This window comes from Malus domestica, chromosome 05 (assembly GCF_042453785.1).
Source record: "Malus domestica chromosome 05, GDT2T_hap1".
Taxonomy (NCBI): Eukaryota; Viridiplantae; Streptophyta; class Magnoliopsida; order Rosales; family Rosaceae; genus Malus; species Malus domestica.
Genome location: NC_091665.1, coordinates 34,206,493 through 34,227,088, shown reverse-complemented (window position 1 = coordinate 34,227,088; position 20,596 = coordinate 34,206,493).

Here is a 20,596-nt window from a genome sequence, read left to right as displayed (position 1 = left end):
ATACCGTAAGAGCGCGTTTACGTACACGTAATGGGAATCAAAACATGAAATCGTATTCCGATTACGGACCATTCATGTGTTTACTAAATTTTAAAGAATAAAAAATATGGTGGGACTCACACAAAGTTTGGAATTCAATTCCTCACTTTGGAGGAATTGGATCCCTTGATAGTAGGTGGTATTTGAGTTCCCGAAGAATGAGGGAATGGGGAATCCATTTTTCATACCCATAATGCCCTCACATAATTGCTGAAATTCCAATGATAAAACCAGCTCCCGTGCCCAGCGCTAGTCTATCTGCTTCTCCCTCACTACCGCCCCCTTCCTGTCTTCCAAAGGCCGCATACCTACCATCATCTTCCTAGACAACAACTACAACCAGAAAACAAGATCAAGCGAAAGCTGAAGAAGAACTCATTTTAGTTATTTCATTTTAACACAATGCTAAAAACCAAACTCCTCACATTCAAATGATATACCCCGTAAACTAAACTTCAAAGAAATTACATCACCACAACCAGCACTTCCCATAGTCCTCAAACCCACCGTGAATTTCAAATTGTTGAAAGATGATTGAGGCAGAGATAGAGAGAACGGTTGGGTTGGGGTTGGTTAGTTTTTTATTTTTAATTTTATATCAATTGACTTGATTTCCTATAAGTTCTTATAAAATATTTATTTATAATAAAGGGCATTGTAGTAATCATACAAATTTTCATTCCAATTCAAGTGAATTAGTAAACAACTTATATTTAAATTAGACCATTTATACTCCGATTCCGAAAAATGTAGTAAACAACTTTAATGGAAATCTGGATTTCAATTCTCCTCAATTCAATTCCTCTTCAATTCAATTCCCCCTCAATCCAATTCCATTTATTTTGATTACGGATTAGTAAATGGGCCATAAATGTTACGGAACAAATGGTTCAACACTTCAAAAAAAATTTCGATCATTTATATTATGATATTTGTTGTATCATTTTTTGTTCCTCATACACTGAAATTTTGTTACATGAAGATGTTTTCCTCACGGGAATGTCTTGATCTAAACATCTGTACTAACAATTGGCACACACGTTTCGCATGTGTAACTAAATTTGTTTTTTTATTTTAATATAACTTATTATTATTGAGTACAATGACAACTCAATAAAAAAAAGACAAATACAAAAAAGGAAGAGAGAAGGGAAGAGAAAGTGGGGTTTGTTTATTTATTTTTTAATTTTTAAATATGATATGTCATATTTATATGACTTAGTATAAAAACAATAAATTTTATTTTTGTTCAGTTCTAGTGAGAGAGTTAGAGTGATAAGTTGTTAGAGTTTTGATGACAACAGGGGGTCTGATTAATATGTATTTTAAATATATATAACAAGCGGTCATTTACTACAGTGGTGGAGATAAGTGTTGATTTTATACTGGGTTCCAACCCTGTTGGCTTAATCTAACATCTAATTTAATATCTCAATCTAACATCTAATCTAATATTTAATTTAACAAATCTATCAGTTGACCAAAAATATATATATATATATATATATATATATAATTTGAGAGCAACAAAATGGTGAAGCTTCATTATCTCAATCATGCCCTCACTTTGATAGTGAAGAACAATGAACAACTAGCCAAGTAAAATAGGAACAAAATGGTAATTCAAAAAATCAAATGTGGAGGAGATAAACTCCACCACGATAGATGCAAAGCCGTTTCTCTCAAACTGCAAACTCAGATATCCCGGCAGATGAGGAATAGGTGGAGGTGGCCAGTCAGTCAGTCGGAGGTGGATTGTCTGCCCTCCCATTTCTATATTCTTCTCATCCTCTCTTATTTGTGTGGTCACGGTTAAGCCACGTCAACATTTTATATTGATTTTTTTATAAAAATAATAAAACAAAAGGTAATAGGAATATAAAATGTTAACGTGACCACACAAAACATGAGGGGATGGGAATAGTATGGAAATAGGAGGGCAGACAATCCACCTCCATATGAGTCAACAAAAATAGAAAGACAATCCACCTCCATATGAGTCAACAAAAATAGAAAGAACAAAAAATGGAGTCTTGAAAATCTGAAAGAGGAAATTAGGCAAACCTTAGAAATGGGCATTAAGAATTTCAAAAATCCTAACTCTCGTCGGCCATTGCGAGTAGCTTAATGGAGAAGTTGTGGTGGGGTATTCAAAATTTCAAAGTTCGAATTTGTTGATGCACAAAATCAATAAGGACTTTGATACAACAGAAAATGTTAAGTTTGTGACCTTCACTATATTACTTCGGTCACTAGTGTGGATAAGTATGTAAATGGATAGAGACAGGGAAGCAAACACAAGATGTACGTGGTTCACCTAGATTGGCTACGTCCACGGAGTAGAGGAGTTCTCATTAATTAGTGAAGGGTTTACACAAGTACATAGGTTCAAGCTCTCCTTTTGTGAGTACTAGTGAATGATTCAGTAAAAATGACATTAGGAAATATTGTGAGAGAATGATCTCTATTTATAGAAGAGAGTTTCTAGTTTCATTCTGACATTGACACGTGTCGTATTGTGATTGGCTTCTGATGTTGACACGTGTCGCGCTATGATTGGCTTCTGATGTCGACACGTGTCACGCTGTGATTGGCCTCTTGGTTGGAGGGAAACTCTTCTGGGTCCTTGACGGTAGAACGTTGACCAGTGTTCAGTAGTTTCGGGATTGGTCAAGTATGGTACAAATAGTGCTCCCTTAAGTTCTTGAGTGAGGGAAACTCCTCGGTTGGGGACTTGCAAGATCCAAGCCATTGAGTAATCACGAAACTTCTAAGTACCGAAGTGTGGTATCATTTTCACTTGCCTTATCTGTCTCATATATAGATGTGGCATCTTCTCTAGAAGTAATTTTCCTCTATCCAGGGGTGGTATCTTTAATCGATGAAGATGCACAAGGTAATGTATCAATTTCACTTGAAGCTTACTTGTAGTTTCGGGCTTGGTCAAGTGCGATACAAAACCCTATAGTAAGAGTTCCCCAAGTCGCCGAGCTAGGAGATTTACCGAAAGAGATAACAGACAAGGTAAGCAACCAGACTTCCAAGCAAGCAACCTGGATCGGAGGTTCGACTTTGGCTTCCGGTTGATTGTTCTCCTTTTCCTTGTGTCGTAAATAGCAACAAGGATAAGGAGAAGCAAATGGAGAAGAGATGATATGAGATACTTTTGCTTTTAAAGAAGTAACTTTCCACAGGCTTATTCTTGAACTGGGCTTGAGGGTTTTCTGGTTTCCTCTAGAGTATAAGGCCGACTCAAGAATTTGAGGGTCAAAACAAGTCCATCAAATCAAGAGTGCATTCGACCTTGATGATATGGGATGTTTTTGCTGTTGACGAAGTAATAGATGAATCGGCACGTGTTCTATTGCGCTTGTCTCCACATGTTTCCTTGTATCATTCTCACTTGCCCTATCTGTTCCTCAGGCAGATGTGGTATCTTTTTTGGAAGCATAAGATGTTGAAGATGAGTACTCGAGAGCAATGTCAGGTAAGTAATCAGGTAAGGGGTTCCAGGCAGTCAGTTCCTGACTGGAAGCTTGATTCCAAGTGCTAACTGATTGCTCTCTTTCTCCTTGTCTTGCAGGTAAGAACAAGGGCAAAGGAAAAGACAGGGAAAAAGCATGATATGGGATACTCTTGCTTTTGACCCTTATGATATGAGATACTCTTGCTCTGGTGTGGCTGGTTTGCATAGGTATTATTAGGGGGAAGAAAGCTGAGTATTTCGAGAGGCTTCGTTGGGAGTGCCCTCTCAGATATGAGGAAGGGTTGAGCATTTTTGCAGGTCTGCCTGTCCGTGGAGGATGGAGGTCGACATATATAGGAGTCTTCCTAACAACAAGTAGTAATGTTATTCCTTTACTCTTCTTGGTCGTAGCAATGTAGTGGGAGCCGCAAGCTTCACGTGTTTTAACTTTGTCAGAGCACTTTGAAAAGTGGTATGTGGTATTTGGAAAGCTGATGTTGCATGTGCAGATTGCAGACAAGCTTTATCCAAGGAAATCTGGCTCTCGAAGTTCGGAGAGCGATGCCTCTTCGGTTTTTGAACAAGCAATCCTGTCGAGGATCTGGCTCTCGAGATTCAGAGAACGGTGCATCTTCAATTTTTTAGAAAGCAATCATGTTGGGAGTCTGGCTCATGAGATTCGGAGAGCGGTGCCTCTTCGATTTTTGAGAAAGTAATCCTGTTGGGAGTCTGGTTCTTAAGATTCGGAGGGCGGTGCCTCTTCGATTTTTGAGTAAGTAATAATGCTATTCCTTTACCCTTTTTGGTCATAGCAATGTAGTGAGAACTGCAAGCTTCACATGTTTTAACTTTGTCAGAGCGTTTTGAAAAAGTGGTATGTGGTATCTGGAAAGCTGATGTTGCATGTGAAGATTGCAGACAAGCTTTATCCAAGGAAATCTGGCTTTTGAAGTTCGGAGAGCGGTGCCTCTTCGGTTTTCGAACAAGTAATCTTATCGGGGATCTGGCTCTCGAGATTCAGAGAACGGTGCCTCTTCAATTTTTGAGAAAGCAATCCTGTTGGGAGTCTGACTCTTGAGATTCGGAGAGCAGTGTCTCTTCGATTTTTGATAAAGTAATCCTGTTGGGAGTCTGGCTCTCGCGATTCGGATAGTGGTTCCTCTTCGATTTTTGAGCAAGCAATCTTGTTGGGAGTGGTTTCTCAAATGTGAGTAAAGGTTGGGCATTTTTGCCAGTCTGCCTTGCCACGGAGCACGGAGGTTGACAGATATTGGGACTTTTTAGTTATCAAGCAGTGGTGTTGTTCCTTTACCCTTGTGGGTAATAGTAGGATAGCTGGACCTTCAAAATTTATGTGTCTAAACTTTGTCAAAGATCTTTGGCAAAGTTATCTGTGGTAACCGATGAGCTGGTATTGCGTATGGAAAGTGGTGCCTCTTCGAAATCCGGAGAGTGATGCCTCTTCGATTTTTGAATCAACGGCCTTGTTGCCCTTTCTTTTATAAGGGCACCAATTGTGTGCAAGAAGTACATTCAGAGAGTTATTGCTTGTAGGAATTTTCCCCTTACCTCAGAGATTTATTGCACCTCATTTCTCCTTCATCATTTCTGAGAATGTCTGGCCTATCCGACCGTTGTTTTGACTTGAACTTTGGTGAAAAGGCAGCCATGCCTTCTCAAGACAACATATGACGCCCATCATTCTTATCCCCTACTGGTCCTCTTACCGTTGGGGACTCTGTGATGAAGAATGATATGACCGCTGCAGTTGTGGCCAAGAACCTTCTCATTCTCAAAGATAACAGACTACTTTCCAAACGGTCTGATGAGTTAGCTGTTAAGGATTCTCTGGCTCTCAGTGTTCAGTGTGTAGGTTCTGTGTCTAATATGGCACAACGCCAATTTGCTCGAACCCGCCAAGTTAAATCATTGGCGGCTGAAGTGATAAGTCTCAAACAGGAGATCAGAGGGCTCAAGCATGAGAATAAATAGTTAAACAGGCTCGCACATGACTATGCTACAAACATGAAGATGAAGCTCGACCAGTTGTAGGAATCTGATGGTCAGATTTTACTTGATCATTAGAGGTTTGTGGGTTTGTTCCAAAGGCATTTATTACCTTCGTCTTCTAGGGCTATACCGCGTAATAAAGCTCCAAATGATCAACCTTCGGTGCCTCCTCCTTCTGGGGTTCTGCCTAGTACTGAGGCTCCGAATAATCACCCTCTGGTGCCTCATCTTTCTGGGGCTCTGCCGACTGCTGAGACTTCTTCTAAGCAACCTTTGTGAAGGCTTCCTCTTGTTTGTTTATTTTGATTCATGTATATGTACATATTTGTAACTTATCGGAAATATCAATAAACAAGCCTTGCTTCATTTCAACGTATTGTGTTAAATACACCAAGACCTTCTTTACTAAGTTCTTTGAATTTTTCCTTTTGTTGAAGCTTGTATGTTGAAGCTTTGTGAGTGAAGCATGTAGGTTGAGATAGTGCTCCCTTAATTTCCCGAGTGAGTAAAACTTCTCGTTTGGAGACTTGAAAAATCCAAGTTATTGAGTGGTCGTGAGACTTTCGAGTATCAAGGTGCAGTAGCATATGGTAGGAGTCCCCCAAGTCTCCGGTCGAGGGAGTTGACGAATGAGGCATTTCCTTTCTAAGTGGTAGCCCAAAACTCCTTCTTCATATATATATTTGTTATGAAAGTTGTTAGGCCCAAAGAAGAGGAGGCCTAGGCAATTTTTTTTTTCGATTTTTTTTTCTTTTTCGAATTTTCGAATTTCCGAAAAAGAAAAAAAATATATATATTTTAAAGCTTTGTAGGTGAAACTTTGGTGTTGAAGCTTTGTAGGTGAAACTTTGGTGTTGAAGCTTTGTAGGTGAAGCTTTGTTGGGCACAATGAATTGATTTTGCTTCACACTATCTTAATGAAGATAGTGTGAAGCTTTTGTGTTGAAGCTTTATAGGTGAATCTTTTGTGGGTCAAGCTTTTGTGGGTCAAGTTTTTGTGGGTCAAGTTTTTGTGGGTGAAGCTTTTGTAGGTCAAGCTTTTGTGGGTCAAGCTTTTGTGGGTCAAGCTTTTGTAGGTGAAGCTTTTGTGGGTGAAGCTTTTGTGTTGAAGCTTTTGTAGGTGAAGCTTTTGTGTTGAAGCTTTTGTAGGTGAAGCTTGTGTGTTGAAGCTTTTGTAGGTGAAGCTTTGGAGGTGAAGCTTTGGAGTTGAAGCTTTGTAGGTGAAGCTTTAGAGTTAAAGCTTTGTAGGTGAAGCTTTGAGGTTGAAGCTTTGTTGGGCACCATGAATTGATTTTGCTTCACAGTATCTTAATCAAGAGTGTGTGAAACATTTGAGAATTGTGGTTGCCCTCATTTGATGAAGCTCTTGTTGGCACCATAAATTGGTTTTGCTTCACAATGTCTTGATCAAGAGTGTGTGAAGCTTTTGAGAATTGTGGTTACCCTCCATTGATGAAGCTCTTATTGGAACCATAATTTGATTTTGCTTCACACTATCTTGATCAAGAGTGTGTGAAGTTTTTGAGAATTGTGGTTGCCCTCCTTTGATGAAGCTCTTGTTGGCAATATAAATTGGTTTTGCTTCACACTATCTTGATCAAGAGTGTGTGAAACTTTTGAGAATTGTGGTTGCCCTCCATTGATGAAACTCTTGTTGGCACCATAAATTGATTTTGCTTCATACTGTCTTGATCAAGAGTGTGTGAAGCTTTCTACGAGTTGTAGTGTTTGCATTGTTACAATGGAGAAATGTTTGAAGCAGATGCAAGAGGGCTGAATAGCTTGATCTTCGTATGCCATGCACTGAAGTTGTTGTTGGCTTGCAATAAGGCTTTGTTGGGGACTATAACTCTTGTTGGGCATAAGTGATCCCCTAGCTGAGTTGTCAAGCTTGAGGGTTTTTTATTATTTGTGAATGCTAGGAGCTCACATGTACAAGTTATACCACTCGTCTTCTGGTAGGTGGAATGAATGGTGAGTTGCTTTCATCACTTGGTTGGTGGTACGAATGTGAGTTTCTTGATCACCTTTCATCATATTTCATCACCTGGTTGGTGGCACGAGAATGAGTTCCTTCTTCCCCTGGTTGGTGGCATGAATGGCAAGTTGCCAAATGATATTAGAGTACGGGTTGTACATTTCATCACCTGGTTGGTGGCATGAGGGAGAGTACAGGTTGTACGTTTCATCACCTGGTTGATGGCATGAAGATGAGTTCATTCTTCACCTGGTTGGTGGCATGAGTGGCAAGTTGCCAAATGATATTAGAGTACGGGTTGAACAATTCATCACCTGGTTGGTGGCATGAGGATGAGTTCCTTCTTCACTTAGTTGGTGACATGAGTGGCAAGTTGCCAAATGATATTAGAGTACGGGTTGTACATTTCATCACCTGGTTAGTGGCATGAATGGCAAGTTGTCAAATGATATTAGAGTATGGGCTGTACATTTCATCACCTGGTTGGTGGCATGAATGGCAAGTTGCCAAATGATATTATAGTACGGGTTGTACATTTCATCACATAGTTTATGGCATGAAGGAGAGTACGGGTGGTACATTTCATCGCCTGGTTGGTGGCATGAAGATGAGTTCCTTCTTCACCTGGTTGGTGGTATAAAGGAGAGTACGGGTTATACATTTTATCACCTGGTTGGTGGCATGAAGATGAGTTCCTTCTTCACATTTCATTACCTGTTTGGTGAGAATAAAGGCAAGGTGTCTACGCACATTGTAGTAAGTGTCAAATGACACAAAGTATGTCGAACCCTTTCAAAGAACAGTTGGCTTATGTACGAATGTGTTGGAATGTATGATTGAACGAATATACTGTGAAGCTATTCGTTTATTTGTATAGTCTTGTTGACATATACTTAGAATTTGTTTCATGTTGGAAGCATTCATGTTGAAGCTTTGAACCCAAGTGTTTCATTGCTAGGAATGTAAGAGGATTATGACCGAGTTGTCTAAATCACCTCTTTATTGAATTCATGCCAAATAGTCTTCGTTACATAGAATGTCGAACGGCTGAAGCTTAACACTTGTACAATGTGAGTTTACTTGTAATAGTACTTCAAGTGATCAGCGTTCCATGGATGGCCAAGAGTCTTGCCATCAGAGCTTCTAAGCTTGTAGGAACCAGGTATAGATATCCACTGTCTAGGCCTACTATTCAGCCATTTATGAAATGACTACATAAGAGGTATCATCAAGATGACCAAGCTGATTGGCTCTAGTGCAAGTGGGAGATTGTTGGAAATGTGCCCTAAAGCCAATCATGTGATGATACTTTACGGACATTTCACATGTTAAACTAATCTAGTTTTACATATAAAGGGCATACATTATTGTTTGAGCCGTCTCATATAAATGTTATATGCTTAAACAATAAAGTCCAAGGAATTTGTGATTGGGAGAATGTAATCTAATGAAGTTAGATTCTTGAGACCATTCTTTCGTAGACACATCCTAAACGTTCCTGATCATAGGATTGCCAATTGGGCATTGACAGTCCGTCAAGATCGGTACGTACTATGTCTTCTCTCAGGGAGAGTGATTAGTCTCTAGTCATTGGTGTGTGTGACATCAAGACAAGTACGGTAGGTGCTCAATAGAGAATGAGTTCACTGAACGCGATCAACGAAGAGTTCTCATATTCCATGTCACATGAGAACTCATGGTTGGGATAATGCAAAGTAGTCCTTTGACCTGAGGCATCATAGTTGTCTTGTGGTTAAGACCTTGATCTTTGATTATGTCAAAGTCATCCCACCAGGAGGGTGTCCACGGCATCGTTGGGGTCAAGCCGCTTAGCTATGGAGACAAGTGAATGCGCAACAAGGGATCTCTAACCTTCAAACCGTTTGAAGGAGAATACTCTCTGATATGATTTGAATCTCTGGCCAGAGTATGAATGAGATTTGGGAATGCGTTCCTAATCACATTCAAGGTAATCATATAAGCACAAGACACACATTGGATAGTAAACATGAGAAAATAAACTATCAAACCAAACAATATGGTCAAGAGTATTAGATTAGAGAAGGACCGTATTGCATTTGTAATCCCAGACTGAATAGGTTCTCCACCTCTTCTGATTAGCTTGGGTAACCATGACATACGGCTAGGTGTCACTCATGGTTTGTGGAAGCCCTAAACGTGTGTAATCACTAAAGGGAGAATTGAAAATAGTTTCAATTCACAATCGATGTAAAATGGTTTTAATCGCCCACTACCTCGCAAAAAGGAACCTAATGGATCGTACACCGTGTAAGGTAGAGATGGACGAAATAAATGAAATGAGTAAGATTAATTGAATGGTTTAATTATTTATGGCAATGATTAATTAATATGTTAATTAATCAAACGAATAAGTTCGTTAAAGACCACGGGATAGTTTTGGACCTTAAGGCCCAATGGGCTTCGAACGTCAAGCCCATTAACTTAAGTTGTATGACAATTTAATGAATAAAGATTCATTAAAGCCCAAAAGCCCAAAAATCCCTAAATGGCCGGCCATAAGGAATGAATTAGGGTTTTGGTTATTTAGGTCACTTAAAGAAGTGACTATATAAATGACTTTATAGCCAAATATTCATTAAGTGAAATAAGGGTTTATTTTTGGGGAAAATGGGTGAGAATTGTCTCTCCATTTTCTCTCTAAAGAGGCCAACACCTTGGAGGTGATTAGCTAGTCATCTAATCCTCCAAGGTCACTCATTCATCATCCAATCTCTCCTTGGTGTAGAGACTTAGAGGTTCTCAATTTTGGGAACTTGGAGAACCTATTCTTCCATCCAAATCCATGGATCTAAGAAGCAAGGAATGAAGGCCCTATCTCTTTGGGTGATTAGCCTTTGCTTATGCAAAGAGGAATCTACAAAGGTAAATTTCAACTCACTTTGTTTTTGAGTTGATTATTGGTTCACCAATCTACTAGGCTTTGAATTTCATGGTCATGTTTTGTTTTTGAGTACATACAAGCATGATTCCGCCTTTAATTGTTAATTGCATGCTATATGATGTTGCTCAAATGAACATGTTTTCCCAAAAGATTTCCTTCACCAGGGCGACTGATGCCAACAACTTCAAACGGTCTATCCCAATTTAGACTAAGTGTTCATTCATTCGGGACTCTGTCGCAGAGTAATCTTTTCTTCAATATCCAGTCCCCCACTTTGAAAGAACGAGGTTTGACCTTGGAGTCATAATAGTTGGAGATGCGTTGCTTGTAGGCGACATTCCTCAAGTGAGCCTGGTTTCTGTGTTCCTCAACTAGATCTAAGTTGAGGGTAAGTTGTTTGTCATTTTCGCTTTGCACGTAGTTTTGGACTCGGAACGTTGCTTGCTCAAGCTCAACTGGGACAACTGCCTCTATACCAAAGGCAAGTGAGAATGGGGTTTCTCCTGTTGATGTCCGATACGAAGTGCGGTATGACCAAAGAACTTGGGGTACAAATTCTGGCCAACAACCTTTAGCCTTGTCCAAGCTAGTTTTCAAAGTTCGTTTGATTATTTTTTTGATGGCTTCACCTTGTCCATTAGACTGAGGATGAGCTGGGGAGGCAAAACATAAGTTGATGTTGAACTTAGAGCAGAATATCCTGAACTTATTGTTGTCGAACTATCGCCCGTTGTCAGCGACTATCGCATTGGGAATGCCGAATCTGCAAAAGATGTTCTTCTATACGAAGTCTTCTATTTTTACCTCAGTAATGGTTGCCAATGGTTCTACTTCGGCCCACTTTGTGAAGTAGTCAACTGCAATGATTGCATAGCGAACCTTGCCCTTCCCTGCAGGTATTGGGCCGATCAAATCAAGTCCCCATTGGGCGAAAGGCCAAGGGCTGATCATAGGATTAAGCGGTTCGGAAGGGGAGTAAGGAATAGTTACGTAGCGTTGACACTTATCACATAAGCGGGATATTCTGATGGCATCTTGGTGGAGTGTTGGCCAGTAATATCATTGGCGAAAAGCCTTGTGTGCTAGGGATCGAGATCCAGCATGATCTCTGCAGACTCCTTCATGTATTTCCCGAATGACAGTTTCCGCCTCTGCGGGCGTAAGGCATCTTAGGTATGGTAGGTTAAAACCCCGCTTGTAGAGTTGGTCATTAATGATCAAGTAACAGGTAGCCTTGTATCGAATCTGCTTAGCTTGGACTTTGTCATTTGGAAGGGTGTCATGAGCAAGGACTCTATAAATCGGGGTAATCCAGCTATCCCCCTGTTGTAAGTTGCACACTTCCGCTACCATGGTGCTTGGTGCTACCAACAATTCGACCTGAATTTTTCTCCCAATCTTGTCTTCCACCGCTGAGGCGAGGCGAGGCGAGCCAAGGCATCTGCATGACTGTTTGCCGCTCGAGGAATTTGGGTGATCTGGTAGTGGAAGTGCTTAAGCAACAATTGTGTTTGTGCCAGATATGCAGCCATGGAGCTATCCTTAGCGTCAAAGTTGTTGGTGACTTGGTTAACCACCAATTGGGAGTCACTGAAGATATCAATTCGTTTAACCCCAAGGTGTTTGGCCAAACGTAAGCCTGCTAAAAATGCTTCATATTCGGCCTCATTGTTCGACGCCATGAATTTGAAACGAAGAGCATACTCCATCGCCACTTTGTCAGGGGTCGTAAGGACTAGTCCTGCTCCACAACCCTGTTGGTTGGACGAGCCATCAACATATAGACTCCATGCTAAGGCTATTGGTTCTATTTTCTGAGCTTCTGAGGGTAATGAAACCACTTCTTTATGCGTAGAAACAATGTCAACATGATATGTGAAGTCGGCGATGAAGTCTGCCACTGCTTTGCCCTTCTCAGTTGGCTTTGGGTGGTAGGAGATGTCAAACTCACCCAATGCTATCGCTCATTTGATCATTCGCTCGGAAGTGTCAGGACTTTGGAGTATCTGTCGAAGATGATGATTGGTAAGCACGATGATGGAGTGTGCTTGGAAGTAAGGGCGAAGTTTTCGAGCAGACATGACCAATGCTAGAGCTAATTTCTCAATGTTTGAGTATTATGTCTCCGCATCTTGTAAGGCCTTGCTAGCGTAGTAGACAGGCCGTTCGACATTACCATCATTTCGAATGAAAACGGAACTTACTGCTGAAGCCGATACTGACAGATAGATAATGAGAGTGTCACCAACCTCAGGTTTGGAGAGCAGAGGGGCTTTACTCATGTAGTCTGTGAGATTCTTGAATGCCTCAGCACATTCATCAGTCCATGTAATGTACTTCTTACTTCCCTTAAGTGCTTTAAAGAAAGGAGCACATCTGTCTGTGGCCTTGGAGATGAACCTAGTTAAGGCTGCCACCTTGCCAGTAAGGCTTTGGATGTTTTTTGAAGTTACCGTTTCCTTCATGTCGAGGATTGCTTTGATCTTCTCAGGATTAGCCTCAATGCCTCGTTAGCTTATCATGAAGCTTAAGAATTTGCCAGAGCCTACGCCGAAAGCACATTTGTTGGGGTTCAACCTCATTCGATACCTCTTCAGAATAGTGAAAGTTTCATATAGGTTGGTGATGTGTTGGTCAACATGTTTGCTCTTGACTAGCATATCATCAACGTAAACTTCCATGCGCTTCCCAATCTGTTCGGCGAACATTGAATTAACCAGTCTCTGATAAGTCGCTCCTGCATTCTTTAGGCCGAAAGGCATGACTTTATAGCAATATAGTCCTATGTCAGTAGTGAAGGCTGTGTGTTCTTGGTCCAGAGGGTTCATGAGGATTTGGTTGTATCCTGAGTAAGCATCCATAAAGCTCAGAAGTTCACACCCTGCCGTAGAGTCTATAAGTCTGTCTATGAGAGGAAGAGGAAAGCTATCCTTTGGGCATCCTTTGTTTAGGTCGGTGTAATCGACACACATTCTCCATAAGACCTTTTGGAGCAGAAAACTTTCCTTGGTCGGATTCTTTTTAACAAGGACAACATTTGCTACCGACGTTGGATAATTGACTTCGCGGATGAAGCCTATACCTTTGAGTTTTTCAACTTCTGCCTTCATTGCCTCGTATCGTTCAGCGTCATAAGATCTTCACTTTTGTCTCACTGGCTTGGTCTTGGGGTTAATACTTAAGCGATGACAAATGATATCGGGAGAGATGCCTGGCATGTCCTCGTATGACCAGGCGAAGACCTCAGTGTTCTCTTGCAAAAAATAGATCAATGCCAACCGAATGAGTGGTGACAAGGTGGTGCCAATCTTCACCATATGATATGAATAATCTTTTGAGATAAAGACCTTCTCCAACTCTTCAGCGGGTTGTGTTTGCTGGGTGAAAGAGTCATCTCGAGGATCGTCGGGTTAACTGTTGCCACCGTGAAGATCCAAGTTGTCTTCGTCTGGGCTGGTCTTTATGACTTGGTCATGTATAGAAAGGGTTTCCTTGGGCACAGGCAGGTGTTGTTGCTTGACCGAAGTGTTGTAACATGATCGTGCACTAAGTTGATCTTCTCTGATGTAACCATTGCCATAGGGGGTTGGAAATTTCATTAACAACATATGTGTGGATACCATGGCCTTAAGATCATTGATGCCTGTGCGTCCGAAGATGACATTATATGCCGTTGGGCAATCAACCACCAGAAAGTTAGTGGTAATGGTAGCTGTGTAAGGGCCTGTACCAATGGTGAAAGGTAAGTGTATGCTCCCCAAAGGTTGCACGATATCACCGGAGAAGCTTATCAGAGGGGAAATCGAGCGATCGAGCAAGTGTTCATCTACATTAAGTGCCCTGAAAGCTTCAACAAACATGATATTGATTGAAGCCCCCGTGTCTACCAGGATTCGTCGTACTTCAAAGTTGGCTATGTGAGCTTCCACAATCAGTGGGTCATTGTGAGGGTAGATGATACCTCTTTCTTCCTCAAGGTAGAAACATATTGGATCCTAGTTAGGCTTTTGATACTTACCTCCCATGATGTCTTCCACGTGAAACACTTGGTGACCAGACCTTAAAGCTCGCTCACTATTTTTCATGGCCCTGTTGGAAGATTTAGATATGGGTGTGCCACCACTTATGGAATATATCACATTCACTTGGCGTTGGTTACGGTTACCCCTTGGAGGGTGAATAAAGAATTGATCAATTTTTCCTTCATATGTTAAAGCTTCAATATGATCACGAAGGGTGATACATTTCTCGTTGTCATGGCCGTTATGCTCGTGGTAGCAGCAAAACGTGCCCATGTTTTTCGTGGGCTTGTAATCCGGGTGCCTCGGCTTTGGCTTCGGTATTATGTGTGCTATGCTGGGGTAAATGGCCACGCATGTGGCGTTCAAAGGTGTGTATGCCTCATACCTCGGGGTAGGGGCTGTCCTGACACGTGCTTGACCCACTGTGTTGATTGCCTGAGGTCGGGGATTATCATGGCGATACCCTTGGTTATCGCGGTAGTGTCCCTTACTCCTTTTACTAAAATGAGACTGGTGAGGATGGAAATCTTTCCTTTTGCCCTGAGATTGATATATATGTTGACTTGGCAAAGTATTAAGTAAGACATGGGGAGGCACCACTATCGTTTGGAAGGTCGAGGTTTTCTCATTTGGTTGGATCTGGCTTCCACTCCCTACTTGCTGATAAGGGGTGGTTGTGGGGGGTTTCCCTTGATATGTATTTGCCTCGGCAGAGGCATGGTTGTAAGCCTGTGTCATCACCTTAGAGTAAGTCTTCCAAGTGTTAGCATTGATCATGTACTTGAAGAAACAGTCACGTAGGCCTGCTGTGAAGGCTTTGAGAGCAGTCTTGTCATCTGCCTTGGCACAATGGGAATACTCATGGTTGAAACGGCCAGCATACATACGTAATGACTCGTCTGGCTTCTGGCGAATAGTGTACAAATCATCTGCAGAATGCAAGTGATCGGTTTGGAAGATGTGTTGAGAGATAAACAGTTTCCTTAGTTCCTCAAATGAGTCTAATGTCTCAGGTGGAAGACGGCAATACCAGTTTAGAGCTCTGCCAGAGAGGATGGAGGGGAAGATAAGACATCACTCTTCGTTGGTGTGCATCTGATATGCCATGGTGGACTCAAAGAGGTTAAGGTGTTCAATTGGGTCATCCCTTCCAATATAGAGTTGTAAACCAAGCTTTTGTTTTGTCTTCGTTTGAAGGGGGTGTCGATGATCCTCCTTGTGAGAGGGCCAGGCCTGGGTTGGTTCCAGTCAGGTATCTCGGCCTGACGTTCAGCCTTCAACTTGTTTACTTCCTCAAAGAGCTGGAGGACAAGGGGGTCCTAAGTGGAGTCATGTACCACTGGGATTTTCTTTCGTAAGTCTTCATCGCCTTTTGGAAGTAGGAAAGTTTGCGCAATGGTGTGTGATTTTTCCTTGGACTCGCCGTACTAACTTCTAGGGCGAGTCTGTCGGAATACCTCAGAGTCCCATGTACCTTTATGTTCTTTTGGGGCATGTCGTTTCTTCCCTAGATTAGCAGCTGGCCTGGGTTGTGGAAGAGGACCGAGTCTTTCAGAAACCTTTGGGTCATTGATCTTCAAGCATATGTGGAGGGGATTCTCTCGACGTTGCTTTAGGAAGTCTCGACAGTCACGATAAACGGCTTTCGATCATTTCAACCCTTCTGCAAGGAGGTGTCTTCCTCCACTTCTCTTGCTTCGGGTCGAAGCAGCTGGGTTGAGAGAAGTCTCATGTTGATCAATATTTTGATGATTAGCTCGCTCCTCATCAGGGATACCCATGTCGAAGGAAGGTGACCCTCCGTGTTGGGGGGCACCCAGGTGATGATTGATGTCCACAGGGGTAACGAGCTCGCATGTTTGAATACGCCTAGTTTCGTGGAGCTTCTCATACTGCTCCTAGAAGACCTCATTCTTCATTGCTATCTTGTTGTTTTGAGCTTCTAGCTCATCGACTTTAGCTTGAAGAGCAACCCTCTTTCCTTCCTTCTTTCGTTGATTCGCACTAGGTGCAAGAGGGGTGTCATTATGTGTGATGTGGCTTCCTTTGCTCCCCACGTTAGAGAGGGATGCTTGGTCAAAAGAGAGTGTACGAATGGTGGAAACCAGCTTGACAAAGCTGAACAGAGTGGGAATAAGTGTCGTTCCCACAGACGGCGCCAAATGTTGATGCACAAAATCAGCGAGGACTTTGGTACAACAGAAAATGTTAAGTTTGTAACCTTCGCTAGATTGCTCCGGTCACTAGTGTGGATAAGTATATAAATGGATAGAGACAGGGAAGCAAACACAAGATGTACGTGGTTCACCCAGATTGGCTACGTCCACGGAGTAGAGGAGTTCTCATTAATTGTGAAGGGTTTACACAAGTACATAGGTTCAAGCTCTCCTTTTGTGAGTACTAGTGAATGATTTAGTACAAATGACATTAAGAAATATTGTGAGAGAATGATCTCTATTTATAGAAGAGAGTTTCTAATTTCATTCTGACATTGACACGTGTCGTGTTGTGATTGGCTTCTGATGTTGACACGTGTCGCGCTATGATTGGCTTCTGATGTCGACACGTGTCGCGCTGTGATTGGCCTCTTGGTTGGAGGGAAACTCTTCTGGGTCCTTGACGGTATAACGTTGACCGGTGTTCAGTAGTTTCGGGATTGGTCAAGTATAGTACAAACAGAATTTTTAATTTTCTCGGCAAGTTTGGTGTTTATAGGAGATGGATTTGGATCCCATCGGATCCAAGTTCTAGATATCCTTACATCTTAATCATTCGATGTAAATCATACGGTAAGAAATTATTTAAAAAATTTTATTTAAAATTAATACAAATAATATGTAACGAAAATTAATTGTACGATGTGAGAATTCTTAAGAGTTCTAAGATTTTTTTTCATCCATAGGGTCGTATAAAAGAAATTTTATAACAAAGAATATTTTGTGGACTCATCTTCTTCCACTAGTTTTGTGGTCCGCTGACACGTTGGTTTGGAAAAGAAAAAAAACAACAAAAAAAAAAAACCTTTCTATTTCGAGCTTCGTATGGTATGGACCAAAAGGGCCAAAACTATGTTATTGAGGACCGGGCCAGGATGAACAACCAGAGTAATTGGAAACTGGTTTGGTTGGGTTTTGATTTGGTTTCGATTTTGTACCAAAAGGAGAAAAATTTGTTTCGGTTTAGTTTGGTTTGGTTTGGTTTGATTTATCTATTGAGGAGAAGCATGTAAGCGATTACGTTAAGGTGCGGATATCGTGTTCTCTTTGGCAAAGCTCTCAAGACATCATTTAGACAATTAGGTTAAGGAGAATCAAGCCCTCATCAATTTGGCAAAGCTCTCAAACCAGTGCATCAATATATCTTTTGATTTGTCCCATCCAAAATACAGTAACTCAACCGAACCATTGTATGATTCAAATCTATATGCACAACAAGCCTTAACAAAATTAGTGTATAACAAATCTATATGCACAACAGAAAGAGTCCAAAATTCTACCACAAAAACACTTTTATTTAGCTAATAAGAAAACACTGAATAATGAAGAAGTAGGAGGATGATGGCCAGGAGAAGTTGAGTTGTGAGACATAGTATGAAGAAATGAGGGAGAAGGGGTGTCATTTGTAGGCTCTAGGATCACCACTTAGTCAATAACCACCAAAGGTCTCTCACTTCATGATGAGTTACAGGAGTTACACGAATAATGAAATTTGTAGACTTCTTAATTAATTATTCGAGAGTTGTTATTTTATTTTTTATTTTTTTAATAAATTACGTATTTATACTAAAAAGGCAGGAGAGTGGGTTAAGTCTCATAATAGAGTAGCAATAATGTGGTTCAAATCTATCTTTAGTGATAATACGCCCAATTATATTAGACACTCCCCAATTAGACATTTTTCACTATGATCGGAACATGGTGCGGTATGTCTTATGTCATTATACAATTGGAGGAATTTTTTTTTTCAAGTGTTCTTCCAATTATATAATGATATGTGACAATATCGTCCTGTATTCTGGTTATAATGAAAAATCTATCCTACCAAGTTTCAAAACATAGTCGAATCACTTTAACATGCTTTATTATAAAATTCCAAGAGATCCTTAGGGACATTTATCTTTATTTATGAGAGAATTTCAAGAATATTGATAGAGTACAACATCATAACCCCATGATTAATCACAAATACAATCATATTAGCACGATCCACCAAATTGAATGCAATGTGGTTAGAACAAAATTTTTTTAATTAAACACAATAATCAATAACAACAAAGGGATGATCTTTGAATTAGCAGATCAAACCCTAATTAATCAGAACACATAGAGGGCAGCCAATTCTTCCAATGACTCTGAAGTGCTACCAAAGCTGGGATCTTCTGCATTATTCTCTAGCATCCACAACAAGTGATCAAACAAAACCACCTCACAGTTTACCAAGATGCCATCTTCCTGTCCTCGATTTTGGTTCGGTGACTTGTCGATCAAGGCATCTAACAACGGATGGTTGAGGTACTTTGAGCTAATCACATAACGCTTCCTCGTGCTTCCCACGAATATTACAGTTTGGCGATGATGAAGTTCATGACTTTCATGCACACATATATTCTCCCTCGTAGATTTCGACCTTAGGCTACCGCATGATGAAGATCGCCCTAGCTGTCTTGACAAGCTCTTGCACTTCCGTAGCAGAAAATTCATCTTCTTCATCCTTAAAAGCCTAATTGTTTTGGATCGAAGATCGATCACAGAGAGAGAGAGAGAGAGAGAGAGAGAGAGAGAGAGAGAGAGATGGGGCGTTAAATTTTGATTTAAATTTTGATGGAGAAGTAATTAGGGTGATTGGAAATATAAGGGAGGCTTGGGAGACACTCATGAAATCACTGAAGTAGGATTTAAGATGTGAGGATTGGGTTGAGTTGGTGCAAAGTCGTTGTTTTCCGGTACTCGAAAAAATGTGGGGTCTATAAATTTGCAACCAAGCATCTTTTTTAGTGACAAAAACAAGTCATCTTTTTTGTTGAATACAAATGTTGTGCCTGGTGTGGTAGGGGCATCTTTTACACACCTGGGCACAGTAGACAGTCAAGCAAGCACAAGCACAAATGGTACTAGGTAGCTAGCCAAAGACATGTTCCTTCTTAAAGAACTCAAATGTTAAGAAAATCTCACGTTTACTCGATTCTATTTAGCTTTGATTCCTTTTATTAACATGATTGGTTATTTAGGATGTTCAATGATGGATAAAATAGCGTACGCTAACTAGACAAAGACGTGATATCATTAATTCTTAAAGAACAAGAAACAACGAATGCTTTGAGAAAATTTCACTTTTGGCTACTTTTCTTCGGCTGTGATCCTTTTGTAGGCATGATTGACTGCTTACGATATAGAATGACCATTTAGAGCATGATTTATGTTTAACCAATCTACACTTTAAACAATCAATCATGTGTCGATAAATAGGATTAAAGTCGAAGAAAATTAAACAAAAATGCGATATCTCTTTACACGTCTGTTCTTTCTTGAATAATAACAAACGTCATGATCAGAAAAGAAATCACCAGCCAGCACCTCATCATATCCCCCAATGGTTCTATATACAGGTGGACTATTCACTTGGCCAAATACTAGTTAGTCACTTCAAAGATAACAATAAATCACATAGGGGTCCAGTTTTAATGGTGCGTAGCATTCAATTTACAAGTATTTTAACCGTTAGATTTGATTTTCACAACTATTAAATTTTTTATTTTCAATCTTAGCCGTTCAGTTTTGGTATCATTCAATACTACGTAGCATTGAAGAATTTCCCTCGAGTTAATATTAAAAATAATATAATTAACAGCTAAATGAAACGTATTTGCAACAATCGAGAAAACCCCTTTCATGACGGCAATCAATTAATTATATGAAAGAAGGTTTATTGAACCCTGCTCAAGTTCAAATCCCTCTTTCATAATTTAAATAAAATTAATATAATTATCTTACTATTTATCAAAGAAAAATGAGTTATTACATGGGACCCTGGGGGTTAATAATGCAATTAAGATGGACCAAGTGTTGATTGGGAATAGAAAAATGCAGATACGTATGTTATCATTTTCTTCTCCTGAGCCAGCTGGATTCCACCATTGATGTATTGTGTCGTGTAAAGCG